Here is a 20,091-nt window from a genome sequence, read left to right on the forward strand (position 1 = left end):
AAGTGCTAAATGTGTTAAAAGAAAAACTAAATGTTAATGACCAACCTGCTGATCTGGCCTGTGACACCTGTCATAAAGCAAAACAAACCAGGGAATCTTTTCCCTTAAGTGAGCACAAGTCTAATGAACTTGCTGAACTAGTCCATTTAGACTTGTGGGGGCCATATAAGATCACTAGCAGAGAAGGTTATAGATTCTTTTTGACCATTGTTGATGACTATACCAGGGCTGTTTGGGTTTACCTTATCAAGTCTAAAGATGAAGTCTTTGATAATTTCAAAACCTTTTACAATCTTATTAACAATCAATTTGATAAAAAGGTTAAGACCATCAGAAGTGATAATGGAAGTGAATTCATCAATTATAAATTCAATGAGTTTTGCAACAATAATGGGATCATTCATCAGACTAGTTGTGCTTACACTCCTCAGCAAAATGGGATTGCTGAGAGAAAATACAGACATTTGTTAAATGTTGCCAGATCTTTGTTATTTCAAGCTAATTTACCATTAAGGTTCTGGTCTGAAAGTATTTTAACAGCTGTTTATCTCATCAACAGGTTACCCTCTTCTGTGTTATCTGGAAAGTCTCCTTTTGAAATGATTTTTAAATTTTCTCCTAGTCTCTCTAACTTAAGAGCTTTTGGGTGTCTGTGTTATGCTTCCATTTTAAATCAAAATGACAAATTTGGAAAGAGATCTGAAAGGTGTGTGTTTTTAGGTTATTCTAATTTTAAAAAGGGTTATAAATTGTTTAGTTTGGATAACAAAAACTTTATTTTTTCTAGAGATGTTAAATTTTATGAAACTGTTTTCCCTTTTAAAAATGAAATGTTTTCTGAAAAAGATGATTGCATAGGTACTGAGTTAAATTCTCTAAATTTCTTTGATGTTTTTGATACTCCAAATGCTCCTATAAGTCCCAATGATGAAGAGGGAGACCCATTAGATAGTGAGGGTAGTGGCAATGATTCAGGGTACCATGGTTCACCATTTGGTAGCCTGGATACCACTACAACACTAGAGAGTGAACATATTTCCCCTGAGGGCAATCATCCAAATGAAACTAATCAGGAGACTCAAACTAATCAAGAAGAGGGTAACCCTAGAAAATCAAGCAGACAAAGAACTTTTCCTATTAAATATAAGGACTATGAGATTAATACCAATGTCAAGTATCCTTTAAATAACTATGTCTGCTACTCAAATCTGTCTAAAGTATTGATAAGTTTGAAGAGCCAACCTCTTATCATGAAGTATCCCAACATCAACATTGGAATGATGCTATGAATGATGAGATGGAAGCTCTTAATGCCAATGATACCTGGACCCTAACTGAACTTCCTGAAGGAAGAAAACCTATTGGGTCTAAATGGGTTTATAAGATTAAATACAAGTCTAATGGTGAAATTGATAGATACAAGGCTAGACTTGTTGCCAAGGGTTATAGTCAAAGGGAGGGTATTGACTATGAAGAAACCTTTTCCCCTGTTGCAAAAATGATTACTGTTAGATGCATTCTCAAACTTGCTGTTCAAAACAATTGGAGTTTGTTCCAACTTGATATAAATAACTGTGATGACCCAAAAATTTCTGACCAAATTTAAACTTTATCTTTAAATGATTTAATGTTTTCGACACAATAAGCAAAGTCTGTAATGTTGAGTCTCAAAGTTTTGGAACTATATTCATGTAATCAATTATTCTTTGACTGTTCTCGAAGATTCACGAACAATATATATAACTTAATGTGCATATATATATATATATATATATATATATATATATATATATATATATATATATATATATATATATATATATATATGATTTCAAGTTATTTAGTAAACGATAGTAACATTCGATTATTGATTCGATTGATATTTAGATAAGTTAACTAAAACGTTTAAGATGAACCAGTAAAACACTAATTTGCTACGGTATTTTCGAATTGCTACAGTACCCGAAAAGCTACAGTGTTTTCGAAAATCACTATTTGCCACAGTAAAAAAAAAACTTTGCTACAGTAAAAACTATTTCAAGATGAAAATGTATATATATATTTTACAAGGTGATAAAATAAAATATTAACTTGGTAATAAAACATTTTGATTTAAAGCAATATTATTAAATATACTTTGTTGGATAACGAGACATTGATTTATAGAAGTAAATGACCAAAACATTCAAATGTATAAGTTATATTTCGAGTGATATAGTTTATGGATAATTTAAGGCTATATTTTGACAAAGGTACGTGTCACGAAACGTAAAATGCAAGTTTTCTAAATGTACGAAAGGACATTCGAAAAACCGGAACCGGGACATAAGTCGAGTGATGACGTACGACTTATCGGAACAAAAATTACAAGTCACCTATACACGAGAATATAATATAATATATAATTAATTAATTTAAATTATATATATTATATATATTATTAATAAACATGTCAACAAACAAAAATACAAAAGATTGTGAGCTGGAAATGGGAGCCATGCGATCGCATGGCATCCCCTCACATAATCCATGCGATCGCATGGATAAGGATTTCAGGCCACATCTATAAATCGAGCTGGTTCCTGCACTTATAACACACACACATATCCGAATACATATTACTCCCTCTGTTAGTTATAATTATTTATATTATTATTATTATTATTATTATTATTATTATTATTATTATTATTATTATTATAAATCTTATTATTATTAATAGTATTATACAAAAAATACTACGACGAGGTCATGAGCGTGTCACTTTCAAAATGAGTTTTCGAGCGGGACAGAGCTAAGGAAATTATGGGTTATTACAAAGGAGGTTATGGGTATGGTTCGAGGGTTTTGCTCACAAGTCAAACCTAGTGTTTATCATCTCTGTTGCGTCTACGTACTTTCCTACAATATTGAATCTAAATATTGATACGTAAGCACTCATTTATCTTTTATATATTAATTATGTATCCATGTCTAGTGCTCGAGTATATATATTTATACATGCTTGTATGCTAAATTCATCGCTAAACAGTTTATAATGAATCACGAATTAAATACATATATTACTGGTAAAAGGTATATGATATACATGTTTTTGAAAAGCTGGCGAAAAATCAATAACTTTTCATTTAGATATCGAATAGTTTCGATGAACGGATTAAAAGATATGGTCAACTGAATTATGATTGACGTTAATTGGAATTGCTTTTGAATCTGCAATTAATATTTAAAACAACTTGTTTGTAAGATTGATAAATTGAATTTTTGAATATTACCAGCCGAGTAAATGAATTCTTATATAAGGTACATCTCGTTTTGTAGAACTATTATCAAAATTGACTTTTTGAAACAACTTTGGATAACTTTTGTATGTCGATCTCGAGCATTAGGATTGTGATACACTATGACCCAACCTAGCTTATTAGACATGTATTGACCAACATATGTTCTCTAGGTTGAGATCTACGGTTAATTTTGTATTCCGAGTTTCGGTCACATTTCGGTGAACGACTTTATGTGCTGCTAAGGTGAGTTTCATATGATTCCTTTTACTCTTTACATTTTTGGGTTGAGAATACATGCAAATGCTTTCTTAACTGATTTACAATATTTATATGCGTGAGTTTCATTTGCTTCCTTTTTAATTGCTTTTGCAATCTATATTTTTGGGCTGAGAATACATGCACTTTATTTTAAAAGCAATGGACACAAGTACATACTTAATTCTACACTGAGTTTGAACCGAAAATCCCTTAGCTTTGGTAACTAGTAACTGCCGGTTATAAGAACTGGTGGGCGCGAGTAGTTATATATGGATCCATAGGGCTTGACATCCCCGTCTGTTCCAGGTATAGAAACCCTAGCCTGAACTATAAAACAGACGTATGCTATTTGAGTTTAGTACACGTTGGTTTGCGTGTATTGTACATGTTGGTTGCATGTATATTAAAACAGGGGTACTTATTATATATACGTTAAAGTTTAGTTACCAGGGTGCTCAATCTTATAGAATATTTTGATAAACGTTTCTGGATGAAACAACTGAAATCTTGTGATCCACCTTTATATACAGATTATGCGAAACACTAAAACTATGAACTCACCAACCTTTGTGTTGACACTTGTTAGCATGTTTATTCTCAGGTTCCCTAGAAGTCTTCCGCTGTTTGCTTATATGTTAGACAAGCTATGTGCATGGAGTCTTACATGGCATATTTATCAAGAAAACGTTGCATTCACCAAATCATCACCATGTATCTTATTTTGACTGCATTGTTAACGGAATTACTATTGTAAACTATTATTTACGGTGATTGTCTATATGTAGAAATCATCAGATGTCGAAAACCTTTGATTTAAATATTCATTTATGGTGTGCCTTTTCAAAAGAATGCAATGTTTACAAAACATATCATATAGAGGTCAAATACCTCGCAATGAAATCGATGAATGACGTGTTCATCCATATGGATTTGGAGCGATTGTCACAATAATGCTTTTCTTTATGGTGACTTAACTGAAGAAGTTTATATGACATTACCTGAGGGCTATTTTTCTCCAAATGATAACAGGGTTTGCAAATTGAATAAGTCTTTATATTGTTTGAAACAAGCCCCTAGAATGTGGAATGAAAAGTTGTCCAGTTTCTTGAATGAGTATGGTTTTATGCAGAGTGCTAACGACTATTCTTTATATACTCTGTCTATGAAAGATGTGTTTGTGATTCTGTTGGTTTATGTTGATGATATAATAATCATTGGCAATAATGAGGTTGAAATTGAAAAGGTAAAAAACTTTCTCAAATCTAAATTTAAAATTAAAGATTTGGGTGGTCAAAACTGAAAAGGGTCTATGCATGTCACAAAGAAAGTATTGTTTTGAACTATTATGTGAATTTGGTATGATTGAAAGTAAACCTATGGCCACTCCCCTTGAACCTGGTGTTGTTTTAAACTCCACTGAATCTGATAATGATCATCTCCTTCCTGATATAAGTGGATATCAAAAATTGGTTGGGAAACTTATTTATTTAACTATGACTAGACCTGACATATCATATGATGTTGGATGTCTAAGTCAATATATGCATTCCCCTCTTGAATCACATGTGAAAGCTACCTTTAGGGTTTTGAGATACTTAAAAGGCAGTCCAGGTGCTGGTATTTCCAAAAATAAATCCCCAGGTATGTTAAACTTAACTGCTTATTCAGATGCTGACTGTGGTAAGTGCTTGGGTTCTAGGAAATCTGTTTCAGGCTACCGTCTTTATTTGGGTGGGTCTTTAATTGCCTGGAAAAGTAAAAAACAACCCACTGTGTCTAGATCATCCACTGAATCTGAGTATAGATGTCTTGCTGCCACCACTTGTAGATTATGTAGGTGGTAAAGCTTCTAGATGATCTAAAAATAAAAAGTATGCTACCTGTAAATGTTTTCTGTGATAACAAATCTGCTCTCTTACTTGCAGCTAATCCTGTCTTTCATGAAAGGTCAAAACATTTTGAAATTGATGTTCACATTGTTAGAAATAAAAATATTTCTGGCTTGATTAAAACAAATTATATTAATTCTGAAAAACATGTAGCAGACATATTCACTAAGGCCTTAGGCAAGGACCCACACAATTTCTTTTGCAATGAACTTGGATTGATTAATATTTACAAGGATAAGATTGAGGGAGGGTGTTAAAATGACAATCTTACCCTTGTACCCTTCCTTGTTTTCTAATATTTGTTCAAGTTTATGTGTAGTGGTCAAAGTTGGAACAATAGAAGTTTGGTGCTGTTTTGAGAAGTAAAGTTGGAGGTCCAGATGTGTCATTCCTTCATTCTCTTGCCTATATATATTATTTTATTGTTTTCAGTGGCTGCATCGTTCAAGCAATTAGGGTTTGAGTCCCTTTTGTGTTCTAAGCCGATTGTTCCAGATTTCATATTATCACATCATCTTGTTCGTCTAGCTTTCAATCTCCTTCAATTTGATTCTTGTAATTCGTTTAATAGTCTCTGCAATTATAAGTGTGTGTAATTTTGATTCCTTGTTCCTCGATTAAAACCTGCTGTATTGTTGATCTATTGATCTGTTGAATCGAATAAAGTATTGGTGTGTTTTGTTATTAATTTCTTCATTTCTGGGTGTTGAAGGTAATCTGTATTTGCATATATAAACATATGACACTAGCTAATAGATTTAGGCATTGCATTTTAGTTTTACCTAAATTAAACATGGACTAATGGTTGACCCCATTTATATTATGATAGATTTATGTTGATCCCAATTTATTGCTGCCATTTGTAATATGATTGATTTTGTGGACCCATTTATTCAATATTTATAAAGTCTTAATGTCATGATTTGTGTGATTGTTGGTGTCCTAATACAGTTTATTCCGGTTTTAATATGTGTAGAGAAACTGATTTTGAATAGATAATAATAATGCCTGGGAATAATTACAATGGAAATTCATCTGTCCCAAAGAGTCGAATAGAAAGACTTTTGAGAGAGAGTTAAGAAGGAACAACAAAGCTTCAACTTTTAATGATGCTAATGGTAACGGTAATGGTAATGAATGTATTGATGTTGATAACTTTGTGGAACAATATCTCGAAGGAGCCTCGGCTGCACGAGACCGATGGGAAAAACCCGATGGTGGATTGTTTACTCAACGGTTATTAGTTGTAGCTAATAGATTACCCGTTTCTGCTGTTAAAATAGGTGAAGAGAGTTGGTCCTTAGAAGTTATTGGCGGCGGTCTAGTTAGTGCTCCTTTGGGTAAGTTTTTAAATTCTCCCAATTAAAATGGGGTGTGTTTGTTTACATCTTAATTGAATGGTTCATGCTGAACCATTAAGCATTCAGAGTGCTTTTTTTTACCTCTAAATGACATGTGGTGCTGAATGGTAGCTGGAATTCTCTCATAACAATTAAAGACATTAATTTTATGTAATATTCTCTTTAAACTATATCAAGAACACTTATTAAACAACTATATTGTAGTTTTTATTCATGTCAAAAGTTAATAAGGTAATTTTACATAATTCACTTTATTCGTTCAAAATGAATATTAAACTGTTTATTATCATTATTATCATTCGGAAGTAACTTCATTCGGAACCTTTAAATCATTCACAATTTGAACCATTCAGCGGTTAATTATTCAGTTATATCAAACGCACCCATAGATTAATTGCACTGTGATGTTCCAAGCTTTAGTTTAAGTTCTGTTTTAGCTAGCCAATTTATGTAAGCCAAGATAATACAGTTAGACTTTCAAATAATCGGACCTGATAATCAGTCTTCAGACCATCCCGACTTGTGATTGCTTTAACTCAGTGTTTTTTAATCGAGAAATGATACATTAGCTGGATAATATACCTACAGTGTGGTCAAATTTTAAGTCAGCTGTGCAGTTTGTTACCTTTCTATGCTAGTAATGATAAATAGGAAAAAATCCGGTTCACTTTTACGCTTATTGAAGGTGTTAAGGAGGTCGAGGCGAAATGGATTGGATGGGCAGGTGTAAATGTGCCCGATGAGCCCGGGCAGAGGGCTTTAACTAAGGCACTGGCCGAAATGGTAAGTTCAAATGGTTTTGAAGTTTAGATTACATGAAAAGTGTATAATCTGATGAATAAATGTGTATTTTGATTTTTTGGATGCAGAGGTGCATGCCGGTATCTCTTGATGAAGAAATTGTGCACCAATATTATAACGGCTATTGCAACAACATATTATGGCCTCTTTCTCATTATCTTGGTCTTCCACAAGAAGACCATTTAGCTACAACGAGAAACTTCCAATCGCAATTCGCTGCATACAAAAAGGCGAACCAAATGTTTGCTGATGTGGTGAACGAGCATTATGAAGAAGGTGATGTCGTTTGGTGTCATGATTATCTTTTTATGTTTCTCCCAAAGTGTCTTAAAGATCACAACCCTAACATGAAAGTTGGATGGTTTCTACATACACCGTTTCCGTCTTCCGAAATTTACCGGACGTTACCGTCTCGTTCAGAGCTTTTACGTGCAGTTCTTGCTGCTGATTTGGTTGGGTGAGTCTATAACAGGCCATTTTTCAGATTAAGTGACAGATTAACAACAATTTTACTTACTAAATTAAGAGTTATGTCATTAAGTGGAAAGTAAACGGGAAGTCTATAATTTACTCCGTTTGACTAGTTTAGAATATGATTCATGTGACTGTATAATATATTAATATTCGGTTGTTATTCAGTTTCCATACTTATGATTACGCACGTCACTTTGTGAGTGCTTGTACTCGTATACCGGGACTCGAAGGTACACCTGAAGGAGTAGAGGATAATGGAAGGCTTAATCGAGTTACTGCAGTAAGTCAAATTTCAAATTCTGTAAAAAGTCAACCATTGACCTATGTCTGATATTGGTTCTTTAATTGGCGAAACCGCAGTTCCCGATCCGTATAGATTCAGACCGGTTTATTCACGCTCTAAAGTCTCCTTTAGTCCAAGAACACATCAAAGAATTAAAAGAGCGGTTTTCGGAAAGAAAGGTTGTGCAAAATTCTCACTTTCTCACTTTTTGATACATTAGTGTAACGGTTATGTTTGACTCCGTTGACTATATTTAGGTGATGTTAGGTGTTGATCGTTTAGATATGATCAAAGGGATCCCACAAAAGATACTAGTGTTCGAGAAGTTTTTAGAGGAAAATCAGTATTGGCATGATAAAGTTGTTTTGCTACAGATTGCAGTACCAAGAACCGATGTTCCTGAATAAGTTCTCACAATATCGTATCTTTTAGTTGTTGCAAATATACATATAAATTTGATTATGTCTTTTGTAGATCAAAAGCTCACTAGCCAAGTACATGAAATTGTGGGACGTATAAACGGTAGATTTGGGACGGTAACCGCAGTTCCGATTCATCATTTGGTTAGCCTTCTAACCTTTATTTTATATTAAGTTAAAACAAAAAACTAATGGACTAAATGACGTTATCATTATATATAATGCAGGACCGATCTCTTGATTTTCAAGCTTTATGTGCACTATATGCTGTCACTGGTAGTGATACTTTCTCTTAATTTCTTATAATTTTTACACCAGAGAAAATAACGTTGCGGTCTTTCATCATACAAGTCAACAAGGTGTTTATCTAAACGACATTTATGAAAATAATGTTTTTTATGAAAATTTTCGTGGACCTGTAGGCAGATATAGCACTTGTGACATCTTTGCGAGACGGAATGAATCTTGTGAGTTACGAGTTTGTCGCATGCCAAGATGATAAAAGAGGAGTACTCATTTTAAGTGAAGTAATAATCACTATCTTTTATTTATTATTGATCTTCAAATTCAAGATATCATTCAAAATTTATAATTATTATAAAGTTTGAAGTTTGATGATCAGTATCATATGGTGAACTTGTAGTTTGCTGGTGCTCACAGTCGCTTGGTGCAGGAGCCATTCTCGTGAATCCATGGAACATAACCAAAGTTGCAGATTCAATAGGTCAAGCTTTGTGTATGTCCACCGAAGAATGAGAAAAACGTCATTTGCATAACTTCTTGCACGTCACGACTCACACAGCTGAAGAATGGGCCGAAACTTTTGTAAGGTAATTTCAATAATCTTGAAAGAAAATAGTAAGAAAAAGAACTACGGCTATCGGGTTTCGGGTTTCGTTATCAAAGATTTATAGTTTATCGAACTCTATGTAGTGAACTGAACATTACTGTAGTTGAAGCACAACATAGGATTAGACAAGCTCCACCATTACTTCCGGTTAAAGTAGCTATTGAACGATATTTGCAATCAAGTAACCGACTACTTATACTGGCAAGTAAAATGTAAACCATCCAATTATTTTTTTTTTTTAAAACAATAAACACACACGCCCTATTTTATGTGTTTTTTTTTCTTTTTTCTTTTTTAATTTGAAACTACAGGGATTCAATGCTACGTTAACTGAACTAGTCGATAAACCTGATAGAATGATAGAAGTGGAGGTGATTGGATACGAGAAATGGATCTTAAGTTGCACCCTGATTTGAAAGAACCTTTGACGAGGATTTGCGATGATCCAAAAACCACCGTTGTCATCCTAAGTGGTAGTGACCGGGCCGTTTTAGACGAGGTATGACATAGCTTTTCAGTAATTTTAATTTGAGGTGTCTCGATTGGTGTGGCGGGTTGGTCTGTTTACGGGTTACATTGAATGGAAGTTAACATCGGTCCCTTTTAGTGTCGGGTTGGGTTGACTTGGTTTGAGTCATAGACACTCAGTGTTGCAGAAATCAGAATTACTCGGGGAGTATTTTATTTTTGCAACTCGGTCAAACTCCGTCAAAGCTCGGGATTACTCGGAAAATCGGTCAGAACTTGGCCAAAACATGGGATTACTCGGAAAATCAGTCAAAATCAATCAAAGTCAAACTTGATCAACATCCGATACTCCCCGAGTTGCCAAGTACTCCTTAAAAACTCTCGACCGAGTACTAGCTACTGGGGTAGCGATTTTGCAACCTTGCAAACATTATCTTGTCCATTTTCCAGCTTCTTTGAAAGTTAAATGACTATGAGCGACTTATAACCTGTTTTTGACCCGTTCTCTTTGTAGCTAAAAAACTTTATTTTACCATTTCAGATAAAAGACAACCAAAACCGACTTATTAGTAACCCTGTCGAAATTGGCTTGTTTTCATGATTTATTGACAAACTTGTATTGATTTACCCGGAACTTTGGAGAGTACAACATGTAGTTGGCAGCTGAGAATGGAATGTTTTTACACTCTACCAAAGGTGACTGGATGACAACAATGCCCGAACATTCAAATATGGAATGGGTCGATAGTGTAAAAGTACACAGTTTATCCTCTTTATAAGATCTACATATTTCCTTTCACAAGTATCAAGTATATTGTAAATCTATACAATGTTACATTTTTATAGCATTTGCTCATTATAAATGTCATGGTCAACTTGAAGTCACTGAGTGCAGTAACTTAAATGTGGTGAAATGATGTAGTGAATATGAAATGAATAACATGTTTTTGCAGTCACTATGTTTAGTGAATACCATGTTTTTGCATTCAATATCGCTGATACAATTTGATACTTGCAGTCAAGGTTGCAAAATTCGCTATTCGAGGATTAATCGGTCGGGACTTTGGAAGGAGTAATCGGCGATTCGGGGATTAATCGGTCGGGACTTTGGAAGGAGTAATCGGCAATTCGGGGATTAATCGGAGATTAATCGGATTGTACTTTATACATTAAATATTAAATTTGAAAAGTTATGTGTGTAAATATAGAAGAAAACCATAAATATAAACATAAACTTTAAGAAAACCATAAATATAAACACAAACTTTAACGTAATTGTTTAAAATTATTCATTTTGTTCAATAACTCTGAAGTTTTAGTTTAAATTCATGTTGAAATGTTGACCAAATTTGACTTTGACCGACTTTGATTACTAAATTCGATTTTTACCCTTCAATCGGTGTTAACCGATTAATTAAACGGATTTTGAAAAATCATAACGAATTGCTCTTAAAATTGAGTAATCGGAGATTAATCTGCGAGTAATCGAGCTTTTTACACACGGCTTGCAGTCAATAATAGACTACTTGAAGCCAATAGTCTAGTTTGTGTAATGTATAACAAGAAGAGCGTAGGGGTGCAAACTTAAAGTATAAGCTTATAAAGAAACATCTCAGCAACATTACCATGAACATAAGTATGGCATTGTTTATAAGTTGTTGGTGCGCTACTGCTACTCTAACACCAAAATGCTCTACAAGTACTTTAACACCAAATTATAAACATACGTGACATTAAATCAGTTTTGACACATAAAATAATGCCGTAGCATCCTCTTCTCTCACTATAAGCCAGTTTTGACATATGAGCTCTACTATATCAAACGCATTATAATAAACATGACATAATCAACATCATGTAACATCAATAGTTCAGAAATCACCATGTAAATTATAAAGAACTTACCTGGTAAAAGGTTTAAATTCTACCTCTCTACAATAATCCTCTAAACATGACATAGAAAATACTGCTCAAGTCTTACAAGCTGTGATCACATTTATTCAAGTTACACTTCATTGAGCTTTCTGGCGCTTCATGTACTGGAGAATAGGCTCCTTCACCTAAGAATAGAATTTAGGGGTTTTAATTTAGACCTTAAAATTGAGTTGGGTACTTTATTAGGAGTAATCTATCACTCATCTCGACTTACTTATCTAAATGGGTCAATTTGTGTTGTGTTTTAATACCCGATCTAAAACTCTAATGGGTCAAAAGAGTTACGGAGTAAATGAGATGATGTAACTAAAAAGGGGTGTCAGATATGTCAAAGTAGCAGAAACTCATTTGAACTTTGAAGTGTATTTAAAATTAAATGCATAAAAGCCTCAAAATCTGATCAAAAGAAAGCTAGGTTAGATTGTAATAATAATATTTTTAAAAACATATATAAGACATTAATTATTCATTAAATCTAGAAGAAATGGATATAAATATGTTCTTTGCTGATCAGCTCAGTCAATAACAGTTTTGACCAACAATAAGAAGTTACCCAATTGGACATGTAAACAACTCATCTGACCCGGCGACCCGCCCATTTATAATGAACCATTTTTTTATTAATAGGAGGCATGTATGTACCGTGCTTGCTTTGCGGGGACGTTTTTCAAGGAAGGACCGACCACTACAGATGATATCATCCATTTTATCATCCTGATTGACATTTCCATCTCTACCATTATTAATCCCTGCTACATAGCTCTCTGTTGAAGCTATTGGCTGTAAAACAAATAATAATGTAAGAAATTAAACAGAAGTCGATACACAACGTATATAAATGAAAATAGACATGTACTTTATGAGCAAGATAATAAGCACCTGAGTGTTGCTTGTGGGAGTGTCGTGCCCATTCTTTCTCACCCTTGACATTGTGGTTTCACTGTTGTTGGAACCATCATGGTCCAAATCAGATGTAACTTTCATACGTGTGAGATCTGATCCAATGGAATGAAGTGCACCCAAAGTTGATGTGTCCCAGCGATTAGTCCCTGATAAAGTTTTATAATAAGTGAGTTTATAGTACTGGTCGAAAATCAATACCCGAATTGAGTTAGATAATGTGCACACCTGTTTGGTTATCTGTATCATTAAATTTGTTATGTGTTTCATTTGTGTCCTCCACCTGATCGAATTGATAACAAAATTACAATCAGAAAAGCACTTGAAAAGCTCAACAGGAGAACTAAAAGAAATAAAAAGGTTATTAATTTAGTACCGTAGGATCCACATCCAAAGCTTTTCGAACTTCAGAAAGTTTCTTCATGGTGAGATCAGAATGGATTACACGCTTTCCTGTGTGATTATAAATGTTAATAGGATGATCTTATAAGGCAGAAAGATGACCACATTGGGTAACAGGTCAAAATGGGCATGGAGTTAAAAGGTCACTTTTAGTAAGGGTTGAAATAGTCAAATCTGCTTAACCAAATAAGAAAATATACATACAAAAAAAAAAGTAAAAAAATGAGAACCAACTGAAGATGTTAAAAATGCTCACTTTCATGTACATATGAAGTTCACTCTCACTGGATGGACTTTTCTTGCTGATGATGACATGGTGATCAGGTTCCTCTTTCACAGCATCAAATACATACTCTGGCTCCTATAATTGACAAAATAACTCTAATAAGTGAGTTTAGATAATGATTATAAGGGTACCTCAAAGAAGTATAGAAGTTGACCCTCAGCCTCCTGATGTTGAAGTTTTCATTTCCAGCTTTTAGTAGTATGCCTTCATTTACAAGCTTGTTAATAATTTCAAAAAAAAAGCCAAAATAAATAAATAAATAACAAATACAGAACAATTACAACAAAGGAGATTATTATTCCTAGAAGTTAAATTTAGCTTTATGGTTGTCCAATCAGAAACTCTGGTTACCTTCAATCAAAACCTGCAAATTAAAAACATATTGACATGAATATTACCCACTGGTGCGACAATGTAGTCATCATCAGACATGCTGGCCTGCGATGGTTGTAGACAATATCATCCAAGTGTTTAATGAGATATATGCATGAACCATCTAAAAGAATCATGTAAAGGGGAACGGAGAAATGGGTGTGATTATATGCATATATGTAATAAGTAAAGTTATTTAGGAAAAAAAATGAGTATACACTAACCTTCAACTGATAGGTGTGAAAATTAGGGTTTTGTTAATCAAGAATGACTATAACAATCTTCCTGTATACAATGAAAACGATTGAAACATTAATCACTTACGTTATAAATATATGAATCTGTTTTGAAACACTAATCACTTACATTAATCCACAGTAGCAATTGTTCGTCGATGATTAAAAAGGGAAAAAAGGGCAAAATCAAGAAATGACGAAATAATGTAAGGGGATGAGACGATGACAACAGTGTAGGGCGTCTCCGGCAACGATTCGTCCAGGTGTTGATTCCTTCTCCGAAAATGGGTGTTGTGGTGAGATTAGAAGGGAATTGTTTGGATTTGTGGAAGATGGTGTGTTTGTGGGTAATGGAAAAGACAGAGATGAAAAGAGAGGGCAGAGGAGTGGAGGGTATGGGTACCACGGGTGCACGATACCCTCTGTCAGTCACATTTTTTCAAGATTCAATAGGAAGAAAGAAAAAAAGACCAATTGACTTCTGTCACATTTTTTCAAGATTTAATAGAAAAGAAGGAAAAAAGGACAGTTGACTTCTTGACTTTTGTTGACTCAAGTGTCGAGTGGTTACAAATAGTATGAATAATTTTTTTTTTAGGCAATAGGAATGAAGGGATTGGTTATGGTAATAGAAGATAGGGTAATTTGCAATGCCAATTTTTGGCAAACCAACAAAAACATCAAATACAGCACATTGAACCAATATTTTGCTTTCATTCCAACACAATATAGATATAGATACATTACACAGTACCAGCAAAAGAAATATATAGATTAAACATATTAACATTACCAACTACATCACCAACAATAACAAAAGAAACATATCTATTAAACATTACCAACATCTAATTTAAGAACCAATAACAGCCAACAACAATTCAACTAACACCTAAATAGAGGAACTAAACTTGAGTTTAAAACACGCATAGATAAACTAACAATTCTACATCATAAGTTCCTCATATTAATAATGCTCTAATCATCCTCATATTCACCGCACCGTAATCCTAATTCCAGAACGGTATAGTAAGCAGCCAGTGCATCTTCCATTAAACATTACCAACATCTAATTTAAGAGAATAACAGCCAACAACGATCCTACTACCAACTAAATAGAGGAACTAAACTTGGGTTTAAAACACGCATAAATAAACTAACCATTCTACATCATAAATTCCTCATATTAATAATGCTCTAATCCTCCTCATATTCACCGCACTGTAATCCTAATTCCAGAACGGTATAGTAAGCAGCCAGTGCATCTTCCTTCGTATTAAAAAAACTTCAGCTCTGCAAAATCATTATATATAATATTACCACTCATTTATGACTACTCTATAAAGTAAATATAACATAACCAAGTAATTAACATGTGAGTACTAACTCTGATAACTTGTCTTCCGAAAATTTCATACGCGAGAAATCAAACCGTTGCGAAACATAATATCCTCAACTTTCTCTCGTGCCTGTCCACACACATATTTTCATCATTTTGTAAAAAAAAAATATGAAGTAAAATACTCATGCTAAATATTTTGCATCTCTCGAATTTACCTCGCATATTTCATCTGATGGTTGTAAATTTTCGATCCACAAAACATGCTTTCCTTTTATAAACACGGATGGATGATTTTCCCTTCTGTAAGAAAAAGATGTATGAACTTGATTAATTAATGTTTTAATTCCTGTCAAAATTCACATTCTTTACGATTATCTTTGTAACGCTTCGAAAATTAAGGTATTGTTTATTTAATCATTTATGTAATTTGAAGTTAAGAAAGTTAGAACTAGTTAGTTAAAAACTAACAACGACTAAGACTGAAAGTTTAAAAATAAACCTTCACATAGTATTTTAAATTATGTCACCGATTTTAATAATATGTATGATTTGAAGTTTAAAAATGGACCTTATGTGAAAAATGCTTGATCATTTTAAATAATACGTAGCATCGTTTATGCTTGATCATTAAACTAAAATCAAGTTTATAACAGTACCACATAGTCGAGAAAGGAAATCCAAATAAAACAAATGTTTTACTATCTTGCAAGTGATCACCACTCAACTCTTCTTCTAAGCCTCTTGTACTATGGCTTAATGAAGGTTGAATTTCCTTATTTTTTTTAAGTCATTTAATCCAATTATAAGTGATCTTTTTTAAAAATGAACTCACACATGTTATGCACAACCACACATCGTATCTACACATTGTCTCAAGCAAGACTCACGCACACAAAATATTGATTATTTCCAGTAACATTGTAGCACTCGAGCATATGTCATTTGATACTTTGGGACACAAATGACACTACTCTTTTATGATCTCACTAAGTTTCCATAGTAGTCATTATGTTAACAAGAATTAAACAAACTAGGAACCTCAAAATGCAACAAAAATACGTCAAAAGTAGCGAATATGTGTGTGTGTGCGTGTGTGTGTACGCGCGCGCACATTGTCTCAAGCAAGACTCACGCACACAAAATATTGATTAATTCCAGTAACATTGTAGCACTCGAGCATATGTCATTTGATACTTTGGGACACAAATGACATTACTCTTTTATGATCTCACTAAGTTTCCATAGTAGTCATTATGTTAACAAGAATTAAACAAACTAGGAACCTCAAAATGCAACAAAAATACGTCAAAAGTAGCGAATATGCGTGCATCTATATAAAAAAAACCTATTTTAAAGCTCATGAACACGTCATATTGATAGCTCCTGTGGTTAGATGATGTTGAATCAAACGCCATGGAAGCTTCGCTTTATGTATCTTATTATACCTCATTGAAACTGGAATAAATTTAGCACACAACAGATATGAAGGGTCAGTTTATAAGATATAAAGGGTCAGTTTATAACAGAATACATAACAAGATTACATTTACATGGTTTAAAAAAATGCCATAAAAGCATTTGTTTGTGAGGGAGATATTTGATGGTAGCGGGAACAATTACTGTTATATATAATATAGAAAAAAAAATGTAGTGTAGTAGCTTTTACTGTAGGAGTCAATGAGTCATTAAGATTTGTGTATTCTTATCGGTCTACAACAGAAATGTTGGTTAAAAAAAATAAAAAAAAAATGAAAACAAAGAAGTAATTACGAGTTGAAGTTAAAGAGAGATTGTGTCAAAATTTTTATAAAAGTAAAGAATATAAGAAGATTCGGCGCCCAAACACCTGGTCGAGGTGGTGGTGGTAATTATTCCGGCGGTGCTTCAAATGGTGGTGATGGTGATTTCAAATTGTTGTTTTAGTTTTCAGTTCTAACGGTTTCAATCGTTCCTTAATTTGCAGTAAAATCTTTACCTCTACAGTTTTTATTTAGGTAGTTCAAAAGATTGGAGATTAATGGGCTTAAAAAGGTTATTTTTGGGTTAAAATAAGTTAGGGCAGAATGAGCCTAATTAAGGTTCCAAAGAAAGGGGAAACTTATGTGTGAACGAGAAGAAATGTTTAAGGAAAATAAAGGCCTAAAGTCTATATATACCATTTTATTTTAATACAGCCACAACCACCATGTCAAATATGATGACAAAATGAAAAATTCATGTTAGATAAAATTTACACCATTTTATAACAAAATCTTAGTTCTGTAACTAAGCAATACAAATAGCAAAATTACTTTTATATGGTCCTATGTAGACTTCAAAAACGCCACAATTAACTAAATCAGACACATATTACTACTACATCGAAGCGTTACAATTCTGTCACTATCATCACCAAGAATATTAACCAACTCCAAAAACAGAGATCTTATAAAAAACAAAATATTTGAACATAAATACCTAGAAATAGTAAATCGAAGAAAAAAGTTAGAAGAGAAATAACTTACAAATTTATGGTGTAGTGGTTGTGACTGGTGCGGTGGTGGTGGTGGTGGTGACTAGTAGGCCGGGTGACGATCTCGACCCGTTACGCTCAAATCAAATAAAAATTCGGTCAATGTCGGGTCAAGTAGTGCTTGGTCTTCTCGCTCAACTTTCTCGGTGGTCAACACCGGTCAAACGAGCAGATCTACTCAAATCGCCATTAGATCTGCTCTTACTCAAACAAGCAGATCTACTTGAATTTTCAAGATCTAACGGGCGAAAGAAGTCCGGTGTCGTCGCCGGAAAATACAAAAAAGAAAGAGAATAAACTGAAAAATGGAGAGTCACTTGAAAAGGGTGAAGGAACACCACCGTTGCCTGAATGTTGAGTCTGATTTTAGGGTTTTTTCTTCATATACAAAAGGTGAATGCTTTTTAGTTAATGTGATAGGTATAAAAAGGTGTTGTATTGTCAGTTCATGTTTCGTTTACTTATTTAATACCTACTGCATATATATATATATATATATATATATATATATATATATATATATATATATATATATATATATATATATATATATATATATATATATATACAAGGTTACAAAATTCGCTATTTGGGGATTAATCGGTCGAGACTTTTGAATGATTAATCGGTAATTCGAAAATTAATCGGGGATTAATCGGATTGTATTGTATACATTTAAATATTAAATTTCAAAAATTATATGTGTAAATATAGAAAAAAAAACCATAAATTCATGTCTAAAAAACCATAATTTGTTGTAAATTTAGTAGTTAAATATGGATGGTAATTAGTCAAATATGGATAGTAAAATTTGTACTATATATATGTGCATAATGTAAGTTACAAAAACACACATATACATTAAATACATCACACCTCTTCAACCTCTTTCTCTCCTATATCTTCTACAACACATCTCTCTTTTATTGGTTCTTTCAATTTGAATATATTGAACCAGGCCACTAAAGGTAGTTATAACCCTACTGAAATATAACACGTTATCAGCACGAAGTGCTCCGTATAATCAAGGTTTATCTAAGCAAGCACACGTCACTAATCAGGGTAAGAAATTATCTAACTTTTATTAACTTCACTAACATTTATATTTATGTTATTTAAGTTATATATGGTCGGTTATACCGCCTGAATTATATTTCTGTAATCTAACTTTTATTAACTTCACTAACATTTATATTTATGTTATTTAAGTTATATATGGTCGGTTATACCGCCTGAATTATATTTCTGTAATCTAACTTTTATTAACTTCACTAACATTTATATTTATGTTATTTAAGTTATATATGGACGGTTATACCGCCTGAATTATATTTTCTGTAATCTAACTCTTATTAACTTCACTAACATTTATATTTATGTTAATAAGACCTCATGATTGTACGCAACACGTCATTTGACAACACGGTACTTTATGTACGCAGCACGTCATTTGACAACACGGTACCATGGGTCGAGATTAATTCCGATCAATACGAATACGATGGGGTCTTTATATGTTATCTAACATTTATGATTACTTATGCAATTAATCATTATTTATTTCATGCATACTAATGTTTATTCTTAAAAGTAAATCTTAAAAGTTAAAATAAGAAAAAATAGTTTGTATTTTTATTAAAAGTAAATCTTAAAAGTTAAAATAAGAAAAAATAGTTTATATTTTTATTAAAAGTAAATCTTAAAAGTTAAAATAAGAAAAAATAGTTTGTATTTTTATTAAAAATAAATCTTAAAAGTTAAAATAAGAAAAAGCAGTTTGTATTTTTATTAAAAGTAAATCTTAAAAGTTAAAATAAGAAAAAGTAGTTTGTATTTTTATTAAAAGTAAATCTTAAAAGTTAAAATAAGAAAAGTAGTTTGTATTTTTATTAAAAGTAAATCTTAAAAGTTAAAATAAGAAAAAAAAAATCTTGTCCTTTATATTATTCATACGCGTTTTGATATAGTGACTTTATTCGTTAACGTCAACTAACGACGTTACAACGGTCATATATACAT

At 32.8% G+C, this 20,091-nt stretch overlaps 1 pseudogene; it reads left to right on the top strand.

The window, feature by feature from the left end:
- The first annotated feature begins 4,918 nt into the window (after positions 1–4,918).
- Positions 4,919–20,091, top strand: part of LOC139852655 (alpha,alpha-trehalose-phosphate synthase [UDP-forming] 1-like) — a 205,554-nt pseudogene continuing 190,381 nt past the window's right edge.

The sequence above is a fragment of the Rutidosis leptorrhynchoides genome, chromosome 1, assembly GCF_046630445.1.
Source record: "Rutidosis leptorrhynchoides isolate AG116_Rl617_1_P2 chromosome 1, CSIRO_AGI_Rlap_v1, whole genome shotgun sequence".
NCBI lineage: Eukaryota > Viridiplantae > Streptophyta > Magnoliopsida > Asterales > Asteraceae > Rutidosis > Rutidosis leptorrhynchoides.